The following is a 22801-nucleotide window of genomic DNA, read 5'->3' on the forward strand; positions in this document are numbered from 1 at the left end:
AGCTGTAGTGTTCATCAGGTTTTATGTGGTGTCTTGCTGCACTCTAGTGGGCATTTGGTGAAACAACTTCAGTTCTTAAATTAAAAAAAACACAAGGCATAAAAAAGGCATATAAATAACCCATATATAGTGTATAAGTTTTGACCTGATAAACATTCTGCCTGTCAACAGCTTGCTGGAATGTGATTGGCTAATAGTGACCACAAAAGTGTCCATATCAAATTTTCATTTGGTGTACCATTAGTGCATGGGCCATAGATGATAATTGGCTAGGATGACCTTGATAGCTTGTATGGTTCTAGAGAAACAGCTATCGAGCATTGGCCCCGCCCCCTGGGGGGGTGTATGTCTACTTAAACTGACAGGGTATCTGAGAATCATGTAATGATCAAAGGACTGAAGTGGTATTAGTGTCAGGTTAAGCATTCAAAAGTTATAAGTGTTAAAGACATTTTACTGCACCATGGTAGAACTCATTTGCATATGGCGGCCATATTGTTTATAAATGTAAAGATTTTTTTTAATAATTATTGAGGAGTAAGCTCTGCTGAACTGTTTGACACCAAACATGTCATCATTGGTCAAGGAGGCAAAGACAAGATCTCAAAAGTAGGTTTTGCATATTATGCAAATTAAAAAAAAATTAAGTGGGTGGAGCATAAATAAGAATGACCCAGGTGGCTGACTAGCATGACCAAGAAGGATAAATATGTTCAATTAAGCAAGACAAAAAAGATTAAATAAGTTCAGCAGAGCTTTAATTTAGAATAATTCAAATGTAGCTGTTTCACCAAATGACCACCAGAGCGCAGCAAGAGACCACATATAACCTGCTGGAAATCTATCACTCTATAAGTAAGACAGAACATTCCCTATCAGTGTGTTTCTATTTATTAAAAAGAGAAGAAAAGTCCGATTGGGCTCCAAATTGGTACTCATGATCAAGTGGTCTGCATATACATGTATGTAAATTTGTGTGTTGATAGGGTCAAAGGTTCCTGACTTCTGACCATTTAGGTTTGAAAAAAGCGATAATACAGGCTTATGGCCTACAAAATGGCTGTTGCTCTTTGGCCATATTAGAGGCAAAAAAAATATCTGATTTGGCTCAAAATTTGCAATCAGGATCACAATATCAGTCTATATATGTATGTCAATTTCTGTGTCGATAGGGTCAAAGGTTCCTGACTTCTGTCCATTTAGGTTTGAAAAAAGCGATAATACAGGCTTGAGGCCTACAAAATCGCTGTAGTTTTCCAGCCGTTGTAGAGGCAAAACATGTCCGATTTGGCTGAAAATTTGCAATCAAGATCAGATTATCAGTTTATATATGTGTATAAATTTGTGTGTTGATAGGGTGAAAGGTTCCTGTCTTCTGTCCATTTAGGTTGGAAAATAGCGATAAATAGAATAAATTGAAAATAGTTATTTTTTCACTGTAGAGCCTACTGAAGACTTATTTGGCTCATACTTGGCAAATGTGCTTCAAATGTCATTGTTAATTAGTAGCTTCAACAGTTTTGGCATGTTTAAAACTTTGACAGAGTTTTGGCCAAATAACTCTGAAAAGGCTTTCACGTACATGTTTGATCAAGGTTTATGGGCCTCAAGTAGTTAAATTGTCAAGATTTTTTTGATAATTATTTACCTACATGGTCTCAAGATTGCATCAAGACCAAAGTTATTTTGATTGATTAAGGACTTAAAGACAAGTTCGAAAAGAGCAATTTTTACTCTTTTGGCCACTGATGAAAATCTTTGCATTTTTGGTAAATACATGTAATTACAAAGTTGTAAAGGCTACAGCAACGTATACAACTAAAAAAGAATAACAAGCCTAGGCCACTTGTACCTTTAGATATAACTGATTTTCTGCTATAGCGCCCCCTTGAGGCCAATCAACGCCATATTTTAATGGATGATAGAAGGCCCTGAGATACATGTAGGGTATAAGTATCGTCCTGATTGGTCATTGTTTAGCATGTCAAAAGCTTGCTGGAAACTAATTGGCTAATAACGATCGCAAAAATTTGCATATCAAATTTTCCTTCTGTAAAACATTAGGACATAGGCCATAGATGATACATGCCAAAGGAGAGCTTCATAGCTTGTACGGTTCCTGAGAAACAGATTTTTAGCTTTGGCTCCGCCCCCTGGGGGCGTATGTCTACACAGATTGACGGGCTACCTCAGAATCATGTTGGCATCAACGGTCTAAAGTGGCATTAGTGTAGGTTTAAGCATTCAAAAGTTACAGCTGTTAGAGTAAATTTGGGTGTGCCACGGTAAGATTAATTTGCATATGGCGGCCATATTGTTTACAAATTTCACAATTTTTTCGATAATTATTGAGGTTGGGACTCTGCTGAGTTGTTTGACACCAAATATGACAGGATTGGTCAATGACCCTAGGACAAGTTCTCAAAAGTAGGTTTTGCATATTATGCTAAATAGCAAAAAATCTAAGTGGGCGGAGCTTAGTGGTTCTATTGACTTTTTTGATTTGCCATTAACCAAGGAATCTCATAATGCAAGAATTTTTGCTCTAGCTATCAGGGCGTAGGAGTTACGATGCCAAACGCGTTGACCTTCGCCATAGCGCCCCCTTGAGGCCGATCGGGCTCATCTTTTGAATCTGAGTAGCGGTGAGAAGTACTACCATATGACCAAGTCTCAGCCCTGTAGGCCTTACGGTTTCTTCTGCCCAATCACTTCTATGGCAGAAAAAGAATAAGAACTATAATAATAATAAATATAGCCGCAAGCGGCGATTTACGGGGTTCGAGCGTTACAGGCAAAGAGACCCCTGGAGGCCAGTTAGGCTTAAAACATGTTGCCGGTTGACCGGCATCGCCAAACTGGATGAGGATGACCAGCATGACCGTGAAGACCAAGCTAGATTACCAGCATGACTAATCTGGATGACAAACTTGTTGACCATATTGACCAAGCTGGAAGACCATAATGACCAAACTGGATGACCAGCATGGCAAAGGTGGTTGGCCAGTATGACCAAGCTGGAAGACCACCATTACTATGAGGACAAAGCTGAATGACCAGCAGGACCATAATGACCAATGTGAATGGCTAGCATGACCAAGCTGGATGGCCAGCATGACCAAGCTGGGTGACCAGCGTGACCATAAAGACCATAATGGCAATGCTAGATGAGTGGTGTGAGTAAACTAGTTGAAAAGCATTCATAAATTGAGCTGTAGTGTTCATCAGGTTTTATGTGGTGTCTTACTGCACTCTAGTGGGCATTTGGTGAAACAAATTCAGTTCTTAAATTGAAAAAACACAAGGCATAAAAAGGGCATATAAATAACCCGTATATAGTATATAAGTTTTGACCTGATTAACATTCCGCCTGTTAAAAGCTTGCTGGAATGTGATTGGCTAATAGTGACCACAAAAGTGTCCATATCAAATTTTCATTTGGTGTACCATTAGTGCATGGGCCATAGATGATAATTGGCTAGGATGACCTTGATAGCTTGTATGCTTCTAGAGAAACAGCTATCGAGCATTGGCCCCGCCCCCTGGGGGTGTATGTCTGCTTAAACTGACAGGGTATCTGAGAATCATGTAATGATCAAAGGACTGAAGTGGTATTAGTGTCAGGTTAAGCATTCAAAAGTTATAAGTCTTAAAGACATTTTACTGCACCATGGTAGAACTCATTTGCATATGGCGGCCATATTGTTTATAAATGTAAAGATTTTTTTAATAATTATTGAGGAGTAAGCTCTGCTGAACTGTTTGACACCAAATATGTCATGATTGGTCAAGGATCCAAGGACAAGATCTCAAAAGTAGGTTTTGCATATTATGCAAATTTAAAAAAAATTAAGTGGGTGGAGCATAAACAAGAATGACCCAGGCGGCTGACCAGCATGAACAAGGAGGATAAATATGTTCAATTTAGCAAGACAAGCAAGATTGAATAAGTTCAGCAGAGCTTTAATTAAGAATAATTCACCTGTAGCTGTTTCACCAAATGACCACCAGAGCGCAGCAAGAGACCACATATAACCTGCTGGAACTCTATCACTCTATCAGAAAGACAGAACATTCCCCATCAGTGTGTTTCTATTTATTAAAAAGAGAAGAAAAGTCCGATTGGGCTCCAAATTGGTACTCATGATCAAGTGGTCTGTATATACATGTATGTAAATTTGTGTGTTGATAGGGTCAAAGGTTCCTGACTTCTGACCATTTAGGTTTGAAAAAAGTGATAATACAGGCTTATGGCCTACAAAATGGCTGTTGCTCTTTGGCCATATTAGAGGCAAAAAATATCTGATTTGGCTCAAAATTTGCAATCAGGATCACAATAGCAGTCTGTATATGTATGTCAATTTCTGTGTCAATAGGGTCAAAGGTTCCTGACTTCTGTCCATTTAGATTTGAAAAAAGCGATAATACAGGCTTGAGGCCTACAAAATCGCTGTAGTTTTCCAGCCGTTGTAGAGGCAAAACATGTCCGATTTGGCTGAAAATTTGCAATCAAGATCAGAGTATCAGTCTATATATGTGTATAAATTTGTGTGTTGATAGGGTGAAAGGTTCCTGTCTTCTGTCCATTTAGGTTGGAAAATAGCGATAAATAGAATAAATTGAAAATAGTTATTTTTTCACTGTAGAGCCTACTGAAGACTTATTTGGCTCATACTTGGCACATGTACTTCAAATGTCATTGTTAATTAGTAGCTTCGACAGTTTTGGCATGTTTTAAACTTTGACAGAGTTTTGGCCAAATAACTCTGAAAAGGCTTTCACGTACATGTTTGATCAAGGTTTATGGGCCTCAAATAGTTAAAATGTCAAGATTTTTTTGATAATTATTTACCTACAGGGTCTCAAGATTGCATCAAGACCAAATTTGTTTTGATTGATTAAGGACTTAAAGACAAGTTCGAAAAGAGCAATTTTTACTCTTTTGGCCACTGATGAAAATCTTTGCATTTTTGGTAAACATATGTAATTACAAAGTTGTTAAGGCTACAGGAAAGTATACAACTAAAAAAGAATAACAAGCCTAGGCCACTTGTACCTTTAGATATAACTGATTTTCTGCTATAGCGCCCCCTTGAGGCCAATCAACGCCATATTTTAATGGATGATAGAAGGCCCTGAGATACATGTAGGGTATAAGTATCGTCCTGATTGGTCATTGTTTAGCATGTCAAAAGCTTGCTGGAATCTGATTGGCTAATAACGATCGCAAAAATTTGCATATCAAATTTTCCTTTTGTAAAACATTAGGACATAGGCCATAGATGATACATGTCAAAGGAGAGCTTCATAGCTTGTACGGTTCCTGAGAAACAGATTTTTAGCTTTGGCTCCGCCCCCTGGGGGCGTATGTCTACACAGATTGACGGGCTACCTCAGAATCATGTTGGCATCAAAGTTGTAAAGTGGCATTAGTGTAGGTTTAAGCATTCAAAAGTTACAGCTGTTAGAGTAAATTTGGGTGTGCCACGGTAAGATTAATTTGCATATGGCGGCCATATTGTTTAAAAATTTCTCAATTTTTTTGATAATTATTGAGGTTGGGACTCTGCTGAGTTGTTTGACACCAAATATGACAGGATTGGTCAATGACCCTAGGACAAGTTCTCAAAAGTAGGTTTTGCATATTATGCTAAATAGCAAAAAATCTAAGTGGGCGGAGCTTAGTGGTTCTATTGACCTTTTTGATTTGCCATTAACCAAGGAATCATATAATGCAAGAATTTTTGCTCTAGCTATCAGGGCGTAGGAGTTACGAGGCCAAACGCGTTGACCTTCGCCATAGCGCCCCCTTGAGGCCGATCGGGCTCATCTTTTGAATCTGAGTAGCGGTGAGAAGTACTACCATATGACCAAGTCTCAGCCCTGTAGGCCTTACGGTTTCTTCTGCCCAATCACTTCTATGGCAGAAAAAGAATAAGAATAATAATAAATATAGCCGCAAGCGGCGATTTACGGGGTTCGAGCGTTACAGGCAAAGAGACCCCTGGAGGCCAGTTAGGCTTAAAACATGTTGCCGGTTGACTGGCATCGCCAAACTGGATGAGGATGACCAGCATGACCGTGAAGACCAAGCTAGATTACCAGCATGACTAATCTGGATGACAAACTTGTTGACCATATTGACCAAGCTGGAAGACCATAGTGACCAAACTGGATGACCAGCATGGCAAAGGTGGTTGGCCAGTATGACCAAGCTGGATGGCCAGCATAACCAAGCTGGGTGACCAGCGGGACCATAAAGACCATAATGGCAATGCTAGATGAGTGGTGTGAGTAAACTAGTTGAAAAGCATTGATAAATTGAGCTGTAGTGTTCATCAGGTTTTATGTGGTGTCTTACTGCACTCTAGTGGACATTTGGTGAAACAAATTCAGTTCTTAAATTGAAAAAACACAAGGCATAAAAAGGGCATATAAATAACCTGTATATAGTATATAAGTTTTGACCTGATTAACATTCCGCCTGTTAAAAGCTTGCTGGAATGTGATTGGCTAATAGTGACCACAAAAGTGTCCATATCAAATTTTCATTTGGTGTACCATTAGTGCATGGGCCATAGATGATAATTGGCTAGGATGACCTTTATAGCTTGTATGGTTCTAGAGAAACAGCTATCGAGCATTGGCCCCGCCCCCTGGGGGTGTATGTCTACTTAAACTGACAGGGTATCTGAGAATCATGTAATGATCAAAGGACTGAAGTGGTATTAGTGTCAGGTTAAGCATTCAAAAGTTATAAGTGTTAAAGACATTTTACTGCACCATGGTAGAACTCATTTGCATATGGCGGCCATATTGTTTATAAATGTAAAGATTTTTTTAATAATTATTGAGGAGTAAGCTCTGCTGAACTGTTTGACACCAAACATGTCATGATTGGTCAAGGATCCAAGGACAAGATCTCAAAAGTAGGTTTTGCATATTATGCAAATTTAAAAAAAAATTAAGTGAGTGGAGCATAAACAAGAATGACCCAGGCGGCTGACCAGCATGAACAAGAAGGATAAATATGTTCAATTAAGCAAGACAAGCAAGATTGAATAAGTTCAGCAGAGCTTTAATTTAGAATAATCCACCTGTAGCTGTTTCAACAAATGACCACCAGAGCGCAGCAAGAGACCACATATAACCTGCTGGAAATTTATCACTCTATCAGAAAGACAGAACATTCCATATCAGTGTGTTTCTATTTATTAAAAAGAGAAGAAAAGTCCAATTGAGCTCCAAATTGGTACTCATGATCAAGTGGTCTGTATATACATGTATGTAAATTTGTGTGTTGATAGGGTCAAAGGTTCCTGACTTCTGACCATTTAGGTTTGAAAAAAGTGATAATACAGGCTTATGGCCTACAAAATGGCTGTTGCTCTTTGGCCATATTAGAGGCAAAAAATATCTGATTTGGCTCTGATTTTGCAATCAAGATCACAATATCAGTCTATATATGTATGTCAATTTCTGTGTCAATAGGGTCAAAGGTTCCTGACTTCTGTCCATTTAGATTTGAAAAAAGCGATAATACAGGCTTGAGGCCTACAAAATCGCTGTAGTTTTCCAGCCGTTGTAGAGGCAAAACATGTCCGATTTGGCTGAAAGTTTGCAATCAAGATCAGATTATCAGTCTATATATGTGTAAAAATTTGTGTGTTGATAGGGTGAAAGGTTCCTGTCTTCTGTCCATTTAGGTTGGAAAATAGCGATAAATAGAATAAATTGAAAATAGTTATTTTTTCACTGTAGAGCCTACTGAAGACTTATTTGGCTCATACTTGGCACATGTACTTCACATGTCATTGTTAATTAGTAGCTTCAACAGTTTTGGCATGTTTTAAACTTTGACAGAGTTTTGGCCAAATAACTCTGAAAAGGCTTTCACGTACATGTTTGATCAAGGTTTATGGGCCTCAAATAGTTAAAATGTCAAGATTTTTTTGATAATTATTTACCTACAGGGTCTCAAGATTGCATCAAGACCAAATTTGTTTTGATTGATTAAGGACTTAAAGACAAGTTCGAAAAGAGCAATTTTTACTCTTTTGGCCACTGATGAAAATCTTTGCATTTTTGGTAAACACATGTAATTACAAAGTTGCAAAGGCTACAGCAAAGTATACAACTAAAAAAGAATAACAAGCCTAGGCCACTTGTACCTTTAGATATAACTGATTTTCTGCTATAGCGCCCCCTTGAGGCCAATCAACGCCATATTTTAATGGATGATAGAAGGCCCTGAGATACATGTAGGTTATAAGTATCGTCCTGATTGGTCATTGTTTAGCCTGTCAAAAGCTTGCTGAAATCTGATTGGCTAATAACGATCGCAAAAATTTGCATATCAAATTTTCCTTCTGTAAAACATTAGGACATAGGCCATAGATGATACATGTCAAAGGAGAGCTTCATAGCTTGTACGGTTCCTGAGAAACAGATTTTTAGCTTTGGCTCCGCCCCCTGGGGGCGTATGTCTACACAGATTGACATGCTACCTCAGAATCATGTTGGCATCATAGTTCTAAAGTGGCATTAGTGTCGGTTTAAGCATTCAAAAGTTACAGCTGTTAAAGTAAATTTGGGTGTGCCACGGTAAGATTAATTTGCATATGGCGGCCATACTTTTTGCAAATTTCAAGATTTTTTTAATAATTATTGAGGATGGGACTCTGCTGAGTTGTTTGACACCAAACATGTCAGGATTGGTCAATGAGTTTAGGACAAGTTCTCAAAAGTAGGTTTTGCATATTATGCTAAATAGCAAAAAATCTAAGTGGGCGGAGCTTAGTGGTTCTATTGACCTTTTTGATTTGACATTAACCAAGGAATCATATAATGCAAGAATTTTTGCTCTAGCTATCAGGGCGTAGGAGTTACGGGGCCAAACGCGTTGACCTTCGCCATAGCGCCCCCTTGAGGCCGATCGGGCTCATCTTTTGAATCTGAGTAGCGGTGAGAAGTACTACCATATGACCAAGTCTCAGCCCTGTAGGCCTTACGGTTTCTTCTGCCCAATCACTTCTATGGCAGAAAAAGAATAAGAATAATAATCAGAACAATTACAATAGGGTTTCTAGCACTACGTGCTCGAACCCCTAATAATAATAATAATCAGAACAATTACAATAGGGTTTCTAGCACTACGTGCTCGAACCCCTAATAATAATAAATATAGCCGCAAGCGGCGATTTACGGGGTTCGAGCGTTACAGGCAAAGAGACCCCTGGAGGCCAGTTAGGCTTAAAACATGTTGCCGGTTGACCGGCATCGCCAAACTGGATGAGGATGACCAGCATGACCGTGAAGACCAAGCTAGATTACCAGCATGACTAATCTGGATGACAAACTTGTTGACCATATTGACCAAGCTGTAAGACCATAATGACCAAACTGGATGACCAGCATGGCAAAGGTGGTTGGCCAGTATGACCAAGCTGGAAGACCACCATTACTATGAGGACAAAGCTGAATGACCAGCAGGACCATAATGACCAATGTGAATGGCCAGCATGACCAAGCTGGATGGCCAGCATAACCAAGCTGGGTGACCAGCGTGACCATAAAGACCATAATGGCAATGCTAGATGAGTGGTGTGAGTAAACTAGTTGAAAAGCATTGATAAATTGAGCTGTAGTGTTCATCAGGTTTTATGTGGTGTCTTACTGCACTCTAGTGCGCATTTGGTGAAACAAATTCAGTTCTTAAATTGAAAAAACACAAGGCATAAAAAGGGCATATAAATAACCCGTATATAGTATATAAGTTTTGACCTGATTAACATTCCGCCTGTTAAAAGCTTGCTGGAATGTGATTGGCTAATAGTGACTACAAAAGTGTCCATATCAAATTTTCATTTGGTGTACCATTAGTGCATGGGCCAGAGATGATAATTGGCTAGGATGACCTTGATAGCTTGTATGGTTCTAGAGAAACAGCTATCGAGCATTGGCCCCGCCCCCTGGGGGGGTGTATGTCTACTTAAACTGACAGGGTATCTGAGAATCATATAATGATCAAAGGACTGAAGTGGTATTAGTGTCAGGTTAAGCATTCAAAAGTTATAAGTGTTAAAGACATTTTACTGCACCATGGTAGAACTCATTTGCATATGGCGGCCATATTTTTTATAAATGTAAAGATTTTTTTAATAATTATTGAGGAGTAAGCTCTGCTGAACTGTTTGACACCAAACATGTCATGATTGGTCAAGGAGGCAAAGACAAGATCTCAAAAGTAGGTTTTGCATATTATGCAAATAAAAAAAACATTAATTGGGTGGAGCATAAACAAGAATTACCCAGGTGGCTGAGCAGCATGACCAAGAAGGATAAATATGTTTAATTAAGCAAGACAAGGAAGATTAAATAAGTTCAGCAGAGCTTTAATTGAGAATAATTCACCTGTAGCTGTTTCACCAAATGACCACCAGAGCGCAGCAAGAGACCACATATAACCTGCTGGAAATCTATCACTCTATCAGAAAGACAGAACATTCCCTATCAGTGTGTTTCTATTTATTAAAAAGAGAAGAAAAGTCCGATTGGGCTCCAAATTGGTACTCATGATCAAGTGGTCTGTATATACATGTATGTAAATTTGTGTGTTGATAGGGTCAAAGGTTCCTGACTTCTGACCATTTAGGTTTGAAAAAAGTGATAATACAGGCTTATGGCCTACAAAATGGCTGTTGCTCTTTGGCCATATTAGAGGCAAAAAATATCTGATTTGGCTCAAAATTTGCAATCAGGATCACAATATCAGTCTATATATGTATGTCAATTTCTGTGTCAATAGGGTCAAAGGTTCCTGACTTCTGTCCATTTAGATTTGAAAAAAGCGATAATACAGGCTTGAGGCCCACAAAATCGCTGTAGTTTTCCAGCCGTTGTAGAGGCTAAACATGTCCGATTTGGCTGAAAATTTGCAATCAAGATCAGATTATCAGTCTATATATGTGTATAAATTTGTGTGTTGATAGGGTGAAAGGTTCCTGTCTTCTGTCCATTTAGGTTGGAAAATAGCGATAAATAGAATAAATTGAAAATAGTTATTTTTTCACTGTAGAGCCTACTGAAGACTTATTTGGCTCATACTTGGCACATGTACTTCAAATGTCATTGTTAATTAGTAGCTTCAACAGTTTTGGCATGTTTTAAACTTTGACAGAGTTTTGGCCAAATAAGTCTGAAAAGGCTTTCACGTACATGTTTGATCAAGGTTTATGGGCCTCAAATAGTTAAAATGTCAAGATTTTTTTGATAATTATTTACCTACAGGGTCTCAAGATTGCATCAAGACCAAATTTGTTTTGATTGATTAAGGACTTAAAGACAAGTTCGAAAAGAGCAATTTTTACTCTTTTGGCCACTGATGAAAATCTTTGCATTTTTGGTAAACACATGTAATTACAAAGTTGTAAAGGCTACAGCAAAGTATACAACTAAAAAAGAATAACAAGCCTAGGCCACTTGTACCTTTAGATATAACTGATTTTCTGCTATAGCGCCCCCTTGAGGCCAATCAACGCCATATTTTAAAGGATGATAGAAGGCCCTGAGATACATGTAGGGTATAAGTATCGTCCTGATTGGTCATTGTTTAGCATGTCAAAAGCTTGCTGGAAACTGATTGGCTAATAACGATCGCAAAAATTTGCATATCAAATTTTCCTTCTGTTAAACATTAGGCCATAGGCCATAGATGATACATGCCAAAGGAGAGCTTCATAGCTTGTACGGTTCCTGAGAAACAGATTTTTAGCTTTGGCTCCGCCCCCTCGGGGCGTATGTCTACACAGATTGACGGGCTACCTCAGAATCATGTTGGCATCAAAGTTTTAAAGTGGCATTAGTGTAGGTTTAAGCATTCAAAAGTTACAGCTGTTAGAGTAAATTTGGGTGTGCCACGGTAAGATTAATTTGCATATGGCGGCCATATTGTTTAAAAATTTCTCAATTTTTTCGATAATTATTGAGGTTGGGACTCTGCTGAGTTGTTTGACACCAAATATGACAGGATTGGTCAATGACCCTAGGACAAGTTCTCAAAAGTAGGTTTTGCATATTATGCTAAATAGCAAAAAATCTAAGTGGGCGGAGCTTAGTGGTTGTATTGACCTTTTTGATTTGCCATTAACCAAGGAATCATATAATCCAAGAATTTTTGCTCTAGCTATCAGGGCGTAGGAGTTACGAGGCCAAACGCGTTGACCTTCGCCATAGCGCCCCCTTGAGGCCGATCGGGCTCATCTTTTGAATCTGAGTAGCGGTGAGAAGTACTACCATATGACCAAGTCTCAGCCCTGTAGGCCTTACGGTTTCTTCTGCCCAATCACTTCTATGGCAGAAAAAGAATAAGAACTATAATAATAATAATAATAAATATAGCCGCAAGCGGCGATTTACGGGGTTCGAGCGTCACAGGCAAAGAGGCCCCTGGAGGCCAGTTAGGCTTAAAACCTGTTGCTGGTTGACCGTCATCACCAAACTGGATAACCAAGCTGGGTAACCAGCGTGACCATAAAGACCAAAATGACAATGCTAGATGAGTGGTGTGAGTAAACTAGTTGAAAAGCATTGATAAATTGAGCTGTAGTGTTCATCAGGTTTTATGTGGTGTCTTGCTGCACTCTAGTGGGCATTTGGTGAAACAACTTCAGTTCTTAAATTCAAAAAACACAAGGCATAAAAAGGGCATATAAATAACCCATATATAGTGTATAAGTTTTGACCTGATAAACATTCTGCCTGTCAAAAGCTTGCTGGAATGTGATTGGCTAATAGTGACCACAAAAGTGTCCATATCAAATTTTCATTTGGTGTACCATTAGTGCATGGGCCATAGATGATAATTGGCAAGGATGACCTTGATAGCTTGTATGGTTGTAGAGAAACAGCTATCGAGCATTGGCCCCGCCCCCTGGGGGGGTGTATGTCTACTTAAACTCACAGGGTATCTGAGAATCATGTAATGATCAAAGGTCTGAAGTGGTATTAGTGTCAGGTTAAGCATTCAAAAGTTATAAGTGTTAAAGACATTTTACTGCACCATGGTAAAACTAATTTGCATATGGCGGCCATATTGTTTATAAATGTAAAGATTTTTTTTTACAATTATTGAGGAGTAAGCTCTGCTGAACTGTTTGACACCAAACATGTCATGATTGGTCAAGGAGGCAAAGACAAGATCTCAAAAGTAGGTTTTGCATATTATGCAAATTAAAAAAAAATTAAGTGGGTGGAGCATAAATAAGAATGACCCATGTGGCTGACTAGCATGACCAAGAAGGATAAATATGTTCAATTAAGCAAGACAAAAATGATTAAATAAGTTCAGCAGAGCTTTAATTTAGAATAATTCAAATGTAGCTGTTTCACCAAATGACCACCAGAGCGCAGCAAGAGACCACATATAACCTGCTGGAAATCTATCACTCTATAAGTAAGACAGAACATTCCCTATCAGTGTGTTTCTATTTATTAAAAAGAGAAGAAAAGTCCGATTGGGCTCCAAATTGGTACTCATGATTAAGTGGTCTGCATATATATGTGTGTAAATTTGTGTGTTGATAGGGTCAAAGGTTCCTGACTTCTGTCCATTCAGGTTTGAAAAAAGCGATAATACAGGCTTATGGCCTACAAAATGGCTGTTGCTCTTTGGCCATATTAGAGGCAAAAAATATCTGTTTTGGCTCAAAATTTGCAATCAAGATCACAATATCAGTCTATATATGTATGTCAATTTCTGTGTCGATAGGGTCAAAGGTTCCTGACTTATGTCCATTTAGGTTTGAAAAAAGCGATAATACAGGCTTGAGGCCTACAAAATCGCTGTAGTTTTCCAGCCGTTGTAGAGGGAAAACATGTCCGATTTGGCTGAAAATTTGCAATCAAGATCAGATTATCAGTCTATATATGTGTATAAATTTGTGTGTTGATAGGGTGAAAGGTTCCTGTCTTCTGTCCATTTAGGTTGGAAAATAGCGATAAATAGAATAAATTGAAAATAGTTATTTTTTCACTGTAGAGCCTACTGAAGACTTATTTGGCTCATACTTGGCAAATGTGCTTCAAATGTCATTGTTAATTAGTAGCTTCAACAGTTTTGGCATGTTTTAAACTTTGACAGAGTTTTGGCCAAATAACTCTGAAAAGGCTTTCACGTACATGTTTGATCAAGGTTTATGGGCCTCAAATAGTTAAAATGTCAAGATTTTTTTGATAATTATTTACCTACAGGGTCTCAAGATTGCATCAAGACCAAAGTTATTTTGATTGATTAAGGACTTAAAGACAAGTTCGAAAAGAGCAATTTTTACTCTTTTGGCCACTGATGAAAATCTTTCCATTTTTGGTAAATACATGTAATTACAAAGTTGTAAAGGCTACAGCAAAGTATACAACTAAAAAAGAATAACAAGCCTAGGCCACTTGTACCTTTAGATATAACTGATTTTCTGCTATAGCGCCCCCTTGAGGCCAATCAACGCCATATTTTAATGGATGATAGAAGGCCCTGAGATACATGTAGGGTATAAGTATCGTCCTGATTGGTCATTGTTTAGCATGTCAAAAGCTTGCTGGAAACTGATTGGCTAATAACGATCGCAAAAATTTGCATATCAAATTTTCCTTCTGTAAAACATTAGGACATAGGCCATAGATGATACATGCCAAAGGAGAGCTTCATAGCTTGTACGGTTCCTGAGAAACAGATTTTTAGCTTTGGCTCCGCCCCCTGGGGGCGTATGTCTACACAGATTGACGGGCTACCTCAGAATCATGTTGGCATCAACGGTCTAAAGTGACATTAGTGTAGGTTTAAGCATTCAAAAGTTACAGCTGTTAGAGTAAATTTGGGTGTGCCACGGTAAGATTAATTTGCATATGGCGGCCATATTGTTTACAAATTTCACAATTTTTTTGATAATTATTGAGGTTGGGACTCTGCTGAGTTGTTTGACACCAAAAATGACAGGATTGGTCAATGACCCTAGGACAAGTTCTCAAAAGTAGGTTTTGCATATTATGCTAAATAGCAAAAAATCTAAGTGGGAATCATATAATGCAAGAATTTTTGCTCTAGCTATCAGGGCGTAGGAGTTACGGGGCCAAACGCGTTGACCTTCGCCATAGCGCCCCCTTGAGGCCGATCGGGCTCATCTTTTGAATCTGAGTAGCGGTGAGAAGTACTACCATATGACCAAGTCTCAGCCCTGTAGGCCTTACGGTTTCTTCTGCCCGATCACTTCTATGGCAGAAAAAGAATAAGAACTATAATAATAATAATAATAATAATAATAATAATAATAATAATAATAATAATCAGAACAATTACAATAGGGTTTCTAGCACTACGTGCTCGAACCCCTAATAATAATAATAATAATAATAATAATAATCAGAACAATTACAATAGGGTTTCTAGCACTACGTGCTCGAACCCCTAATAATCAGAACAATTACAATAGGGTTTCTAGCACTACGTGCTCGAACCCCTAATAATCAGAACAATTACAATAGGGTTTCTAGCACTACGTGCTCGAACCCCTAATAATAATAAATATAGCCGCAAGCGGCGATTTACGGGGTTCGAGCGTCACAGGCAAAGAGGCCCCTGGAGGCCAGTTAGGCTTAAAACCTGTTGCTGGTTGACCGTCATCACCAAACTGGATAACCAAGCTGGGTAACCAGCGTGACCATAAAGACCAAAATGACAATGCTAGATGAGTGGTGTGAGTAAACTAGTTGAAAAGCATTGATAAATTGAGCTGTAGTGTTCATCAGGTTATATGTGGTGTCTTACTGCACTCTAGTGCGCATTTGGTGAAACAAATTCAGTTCTTAAATTGAAAAAACACAAGGCATAAAAAGGGCATATAAATAACCCGTATATAGTATATAAGTTTTGACCTGATTAACATTCCGCCTGTTAAAAGCTTGCTGGAATGTGATTGGCTAATAGTGACCACAAAAGTGTCCATATCAAATTTTCATTTGGTGTACCATTAGTGCATGGGCCATAGATGATAATTGGCTAGGATGACCTTGATAGCTTGTATGGTTCTAGAGAAACAGCTATCGAGCATTGGCCCCGCCCCCTGGGGGGGTGTATGTCTACTTATACTGACAGGGTATCTGAGAATCATGTAATGATCAAAGGACTGAAGTGGTATTAGTGTCAGGTTAAGCATTCAAAAGTTATAAGTGTTAAAGACATTTTACTGCACCATGGTAGAACTCATTTGCATATGGTGGCCATATTGTTTATAAATGTAAAGATTTTTTTAATAATTATTGAGGAGTAAGCTCTGCTGAACTGTTTGACACCAAACATGTCATGATTGGTCAAGGATCCAAGGACAAGATCTCAAAAGTATTTTTTGCATATTATGCAAATTTATAAAAAAAAATAAGTGGGTGGAGCATAAACAAGAATGACCCAGGCGGCTGACCAGCATGAACAAGAAGGATAAATATGTTCAATTAAGCAAGACAAGCAAGATTAAATAAGTTCAGCAGAGCTTTAATTTAGAATAATTCACCTGTAGCTGTTTCACCAAATGACCACCAGAGCGCAGCAAGAGACCACATATAACCTGCTGGAAATCTATCACTCTATCAGAAAGACAGAACATTCCCTATCAGTGTGTTTCTATTTATTAAAAAGAGAAGAAAAGTCCGATTGGGCTCCAAATTGGTACTCATGATCAAGTGGTCTGTATATACATGTATTTAAATTTGTGTGTTGATAGGGTCAAAGGTTCCTGACTTCTGACCATTTAGGTTTGAAAAAAGTGATAATACAGGCTTATGGCCTACAAAATGGCTGTTGCTCTTTGGCCATATTAGAGGCAAAAAATATCTGATTTGGCTCAAAATTTGCAATCAGGATCACAATATCAGTCTATATATGTATGTCAATTTCTGTGTCAATAGGGTCAAAGGTTCCTGACTTCTGTCCATTTAGATTTGAAAAAAGCGATAATAGAGGCTTGAGGCCTACAAAATCGCTGTAGTTTTCCAGCCGTTGTAGAGGCAAAACATGTCCGATTTGGCTGAAAATTTGCAATAAAGATCAGATTATCAGTCTATATATGTGTATAAATTTGTGTGTTGATAGGGTGAAAGGTTCCAGTCTTCTGTCCATTTAGGTTGGAAAATAGCGATAAATAGAATAAATTGAAAATAGTTATTTTTTCACTGTAGAGCCTACTGAAGACTTATTTGGCTCATACTTGGCACATGTACTTCAAATGTCATTGTTAATTAGTAGCTTCAACAGTTTTGGCATGTTTTAAACTTTGACAGAGTTTTGGCCAAATAACTCTGAAAAGGCTTTCACGTACATGTTTGATCAAGGTTTATGGGCCTCAAATAGTTAAAATGTCAAGATTTTTTTGATAATTATTTACCTACAGGGTCTCAAGATTGCATCAAGACCAAATTTGTTTTGATTGATTAAGGACTTAAAGACAAGTTCGAAAAGAGCAATTTTTACTCTTTTGGCCACTGATGAAAATCTTTGCATTTTTGGTAAACATATGTAATTACAAAGTTGTAAAGGCTACAGCAATGTATACAACTAAAAAAGAATAACAAGCCTAGGCCACTTGTACCTTTAGATATAACTGATTTTCTGCTATAGCGCCCCCTTGAGGCCAATCAACGCCATATTTTAATGGATGATACAAGGCCCTGAGATACATGTTGAGTATAAGTATCGTCCTGATTGGTCATTGTTTAGCCTGTCAAAAGCTTGCTGGAATCTGATTGGCTAATAACGATCGCAAAAATTTGCATATCAAATTTTCCTTCTGTAAAACATTAGGACATAGGCCATAGATGATACATGCCAAAGGAGAGCTTCATAGCTTGTACGGTTCCTGAGAAACAGATTTTTAGCTTTGGCTCCGCCCCCTGGGGGCGTATGTCTACACAGATTGACGGGCTACCTCAGAATCATGTTGGCATCAAAGTTGTAAAGTGGCATTAGTGTAGGTTTAAGCATTCAAAAGTTACAGCTGTTAGAGTAAATTTGGGTGTGCCACGGTAAAATTAATTTGCATATGGCGGCCATATTGTTTACCAATTTCACAATTTTTTCGATAATTATTGAGCTTGGGACTCTGCTGAGTTGTTTTACACCAAATATGACAGGATTGGTCAATGACCCTAGGACAAGTTCTCAAAAGTAGGTTTTGCATATTATGCTAAATAGCAAAAAATCTAAGTGGGCGGAGCTTAGTGGTTCTATTGACCTTTTTGATTTGCCATTAACCAAGGAATCATATAATGCAAGAATTTTTGCTCTAGCTATCAGGGCATAGGAGTTACGAGGCCAAACGCGTTGACCTTCGCCATAGCGCCCCCTTGAGGCCGATCGGGCTCATCTTTTGAATCTGAGTAGCGGTGAGAAGTACTACCATATGACCAAGTCTCAGCCCTGTAGGCCTTACGGTTTCTTCTGCCCAATCACTTCTATGGCAGAAAAAGAATAAGAATAATAATAATAATAATAATAATAATAATAATAAATATAGCCGCAAGCGGCGATTTACGGGGTTCGAGCGTTACAGGCAAAGAGACCCCTGGATGCCAGTTAGGCTTAAAACATGTTGCCGGTTGACCGGCATCGCCAAACTGGATGAGGATGACCAGCATGACCGTGAAAACCAAGCTAGATTACCAGCATGACTAATCTGGATGACAAACTTGTTGACCATATTGACCAAGCTGGAGGACCATAATGACCAAACTGGATGACCAGCATGGCAAAGGTGGTTGGCCAGTATGACCAAGCTGGAAGACCACCATTACTATGAGGACAAAGCTGAATGACCAGCAGGACCAAAATGACCAATGTGAATGGCCAGCATGACCAAGCTGGATGGCCAGCATAACCAAGCTGGGTGACCAGCGTGACCATAAAGACCATAATGGCAATGCTAGATGAGTGGTGTGAGTAAACTAGTTGAAAAGCATTGATAAATTGAGCTGTAGTGTTCATCAGATTTTATGTGGTGTCTTACTGCACTCTAGTGGGCATTTGGTGAAACAAATTCAGTTCTTAAATTGAAAAAACACAAGGCATAAAAAGGGCATATAAATAACCCGTATATAGTATATAAGTTTTGACCTGATTAACATTCCGCCTGTTAAAAGCTTGCTGGAATGTGATTGGCTAATAGTGACCACAAAAGTGTCCATATCAAATTTTCATTTGGTGTACCATTAGTGCATGGGCCATAGATGATAATTGGCTAGGATGACCTTGATAGCTTGTATGGTTCTAGAGAAACAGCTATCGAGCATTGGCCCCGCCCCCTGGGGGGGTGTATGTCTACTTATACTGACAGGGTATCTGAGAATCATGTAATGATCAAAGGACTGAAGTGGTATTAGTGTCAGGTTAAGCATTCAAAAGTTATAAGTGTTAAAGACATATTACTGCACCATGGTAGAACTCATTTGCATATGGCGGCCATATTGTTTATAAATGTAAAGATTTTTTTAATAATTATTGAGGAGTAAGCTCTGCTGAACTGTTTGACACCAAACATGTCATGATTGGTCAAGGATCCAAGGACAAGATCTCAAAAGTATTTTTTGCATATTATGCAAATTAAAAAAAAAATTAAGTGGGTGGAGCATAAACAAGAATGACCCAGGCGGCTGACCATCATGAACAAGAAGGATAAATATGTTCAATTAAGCAAGACAAGCAAGATTGAATAAGTTCAGCAGAGCTTTAATTTAGAATAATTCACCTGTAGCTGTTTCACCAAATGACCACCAGAGCGCAGCAAGAGACCATATATAACCTGCTGGAAATTTATCACTCTATCAGAAAGACAGAACATTCCCTATCAGTGTGTTTCTATTTATTAAAAAGAGAAGAAAAGTCCGATTGGGCTCCAAATTGGTATTCATGATCAAGTGGTCTGTATATACATGTATGTAAATTTGTGTGTTGATAGGGTCAAAGGTTCCTGACTTCTGACCATTTAGGTTTGAAAAAAGTGATAATACAGGCTTATGGCCTACAAAATGGCTGTTGCTCTTTGGCCATATTAGAGGCAAAAAATATCTGATTTGGCTCAAAATATGCAATCAAGATCACAATATCAGTCTATATATGTATGTCAATTTCTGTGTCAATGGGGTCAAAGGTTCCTGACTTCTGTCAATTTAGATTTGAAAAAAGCGATAATACAGGCTTGAGGCCTACAAAATCGCTGTAGTTTTCCAGCCGTTGTAGAGGCAAAACATGTCCGATTTGGCTGAAAATTTGCAATCAAGATCACAATATCAGTCTATATATGTGTATAAATTTGTGTGTTGATAGGGTGAAAGGTTCCTGTCTTCTGTCCATTTAGGTTGGAAAATAGTGATAAATAGAATAAATTGAAAATAGTTATTTTATCACTGTAGAGCCTACTGAAGACTTATTTGGCTCATACTTGGCAAATGTGCTTCAAATGTCATTGTTAATTAGTAGCTTCAACAGTTTTGGCATGTTTTAAACTTTGACAGAGTTTTGGCCAAATAACTCTGAAAAGGCTTTCACGTACATGTTTGATGAAGGTGTATGGGCCTCAAATAGTTAAAATGTCAAGATTTTTTTGATAATTATTTACCTACAGGGTCTCAAGATTGCATCAAGACCAAATTTGTTTTGATTGATTAAGGACTTAAAGACAAGTTCGAAAAGAGCCATTTTTACTCTTTTGGCCACTGATGAAAATCTTTGCATTTTTGGTAAACACATGTAATTACAAAGTTGTAAAGGCTACAGCAAAGTATACAAATAAAAAGAATAACAAGCCTAGGCCACTTGTACCTTTAGATATAACTGATTTTCTGCTATAGCGCCCCCTTGAGGCCAATCAACGCCATATTTTAAAGGATGATAGAAGGCCCTGAGATACATGTAGGGTATAAGTATCGTCCGGATTGGTCATTGTTTAGCATGTCAAAAGCTTGCTGGAATCTGATTGGCTAATAACGATTGCAAAAATTTGCATATCGAATTTTCCTTTTGTAAAACATTAGAACATAGGCCATAGATGATACATGCCAAAGGAGAGCTTCATAGCTTGTACGGTTCCTGAGAAACAGATTTTTAGCTTTGGCTCCGCCCCCTGGGGGCGTATGTCTACACAGATTGACAGGCTACCTCAGAATCATGTTGGCATCAAAGTTGTAAAGTGGCATTAGTGTAGGTTTAAGCATTCAAAAGTTACAGCTGTTAGAGTAAATTTGGGTGTGCCACGGTAAGATTAATTTGCATATGGCGGCCATATTGTTTACAAATTTCACAATTTTTTTGATAATTATTGAGGTTGGGACTCTGCTGAGTTGTTTGACACCAAATATGACAGGATTGGTCAATGACCCTAGGACAAGTTCTCAAAAGTAGGTTTTGCATATTATGCTAAATAGCAAAAAATCTAAGTGGGCGGAGCTTAGTGGTTCTATTGACCTTTTTGATTTGCCATTAACCAAGGAATCATATAATGGAAGAATTTTTGCTCTAGCTATCAGGGCGTGGCAGTTACGAGGCCTAACGCGTTGACCTTCGCAATAGCGCCCCCTTGAGGCCGATCGGGCTCATCTTTTGAATCTGAGTAGCGGTGAGAAGTACTACCATATGACCAAGTCTCAGCCCTGTAGGCCTTACGGTTTCTTCTGCCCAATCACTTCTATGGCAGAAAAAGAATAAGAATAATAATAAATATAGCCGCAAGCGGCGATTTACGGGGTTCGAGCGTTACAGGCAAAGAGACGCCTGGAGGCCAGTTAGGCTTAAAACATGTTGCCGGTTGACCGGCATCGCCAAACTGGATGAGGATGACCAGCATGACCGTGAAGACCAAGCTAGATTACCAGCATGACTAATCTGGATGACAAACTTGTTGACCATATTGACCAAGCTGGAAGACCATAATGACCAAACTGGATGACCAGCATGGCAAAGGTGGTTGGCCAGTATGACCAAGCTGGAAGACCACCATTACTATGAGGACAAAGCTGAATGACCAGCAGGACCATAATGACCAATGTGAATGGCCAGCATGACCAAGCTGGATGGCCAGCATAACCAAGCTGGGTGACCAGCGTGACCATAAAGACCATAATGGCAATGCTAGATGAGTGGTGTGAGTAAACTAGTTGAAAAGCATTGATAAATTGAGCTGTAGTGTTCATCAGGTTTTATGTGGTGTCTTACTGCACTCTAGTGCGCATTTGGTGAAACAAATTCAGTTCTTAAATTGAAAAAAACACAAGGCATAAAAAGGGCATATAAATAACCCGTATATAGTATATAAGTTTTGACCTGATTAACATTCCGCCTGTTAAAAGCTTGCTGGAATGTGATTGGCTAATAGTGACCATAAAAGTGTCCATATCAAATTTTCATTTGGTGTACCATTAGTGCATGGGCCATAGATGATAATTGGCTAGGATGACCTTGATAGCTTGTATGGTTCTAGAGAAACAGCTATCGAGCATTGGCCCCGCCCCCTGGGGGGGTGTATGTCTACTTGAACTGACAGGGTATCTGAGAATCATGTAATGATCAAAGCACTGAAGTGGTATTAGTGTCAGGTTAAGCATTCAAAAGTTATAAGTGTTAAAGACATTTTACTGCACCATGGTAGAACTCATTTGCATATGGCGGCCATATTGTTTATAAATGTAAAGATTTTTTAAATAATTATTGAGGAGTAAGCTCTGCTGAACTGTTTGACACCAAACATGTCATGATTGGTCAAGGATCCAAGGA

The sequence above is a fragment of the Astyanax mexicanus genome, chromosome 8 (genome assembly GCF_023375975.1).
Source record: "Astyanax mexicanus isolate ESR-SI-001 chromosome 8, AstMex3_surface, whole genome shotgun sequence".
NCBI lineage: Eukaryota > Metazoa > Chordata > Actinopteri > Characiformes > Acestrorhamphidae > Astyanax > Astyanax mexicanus.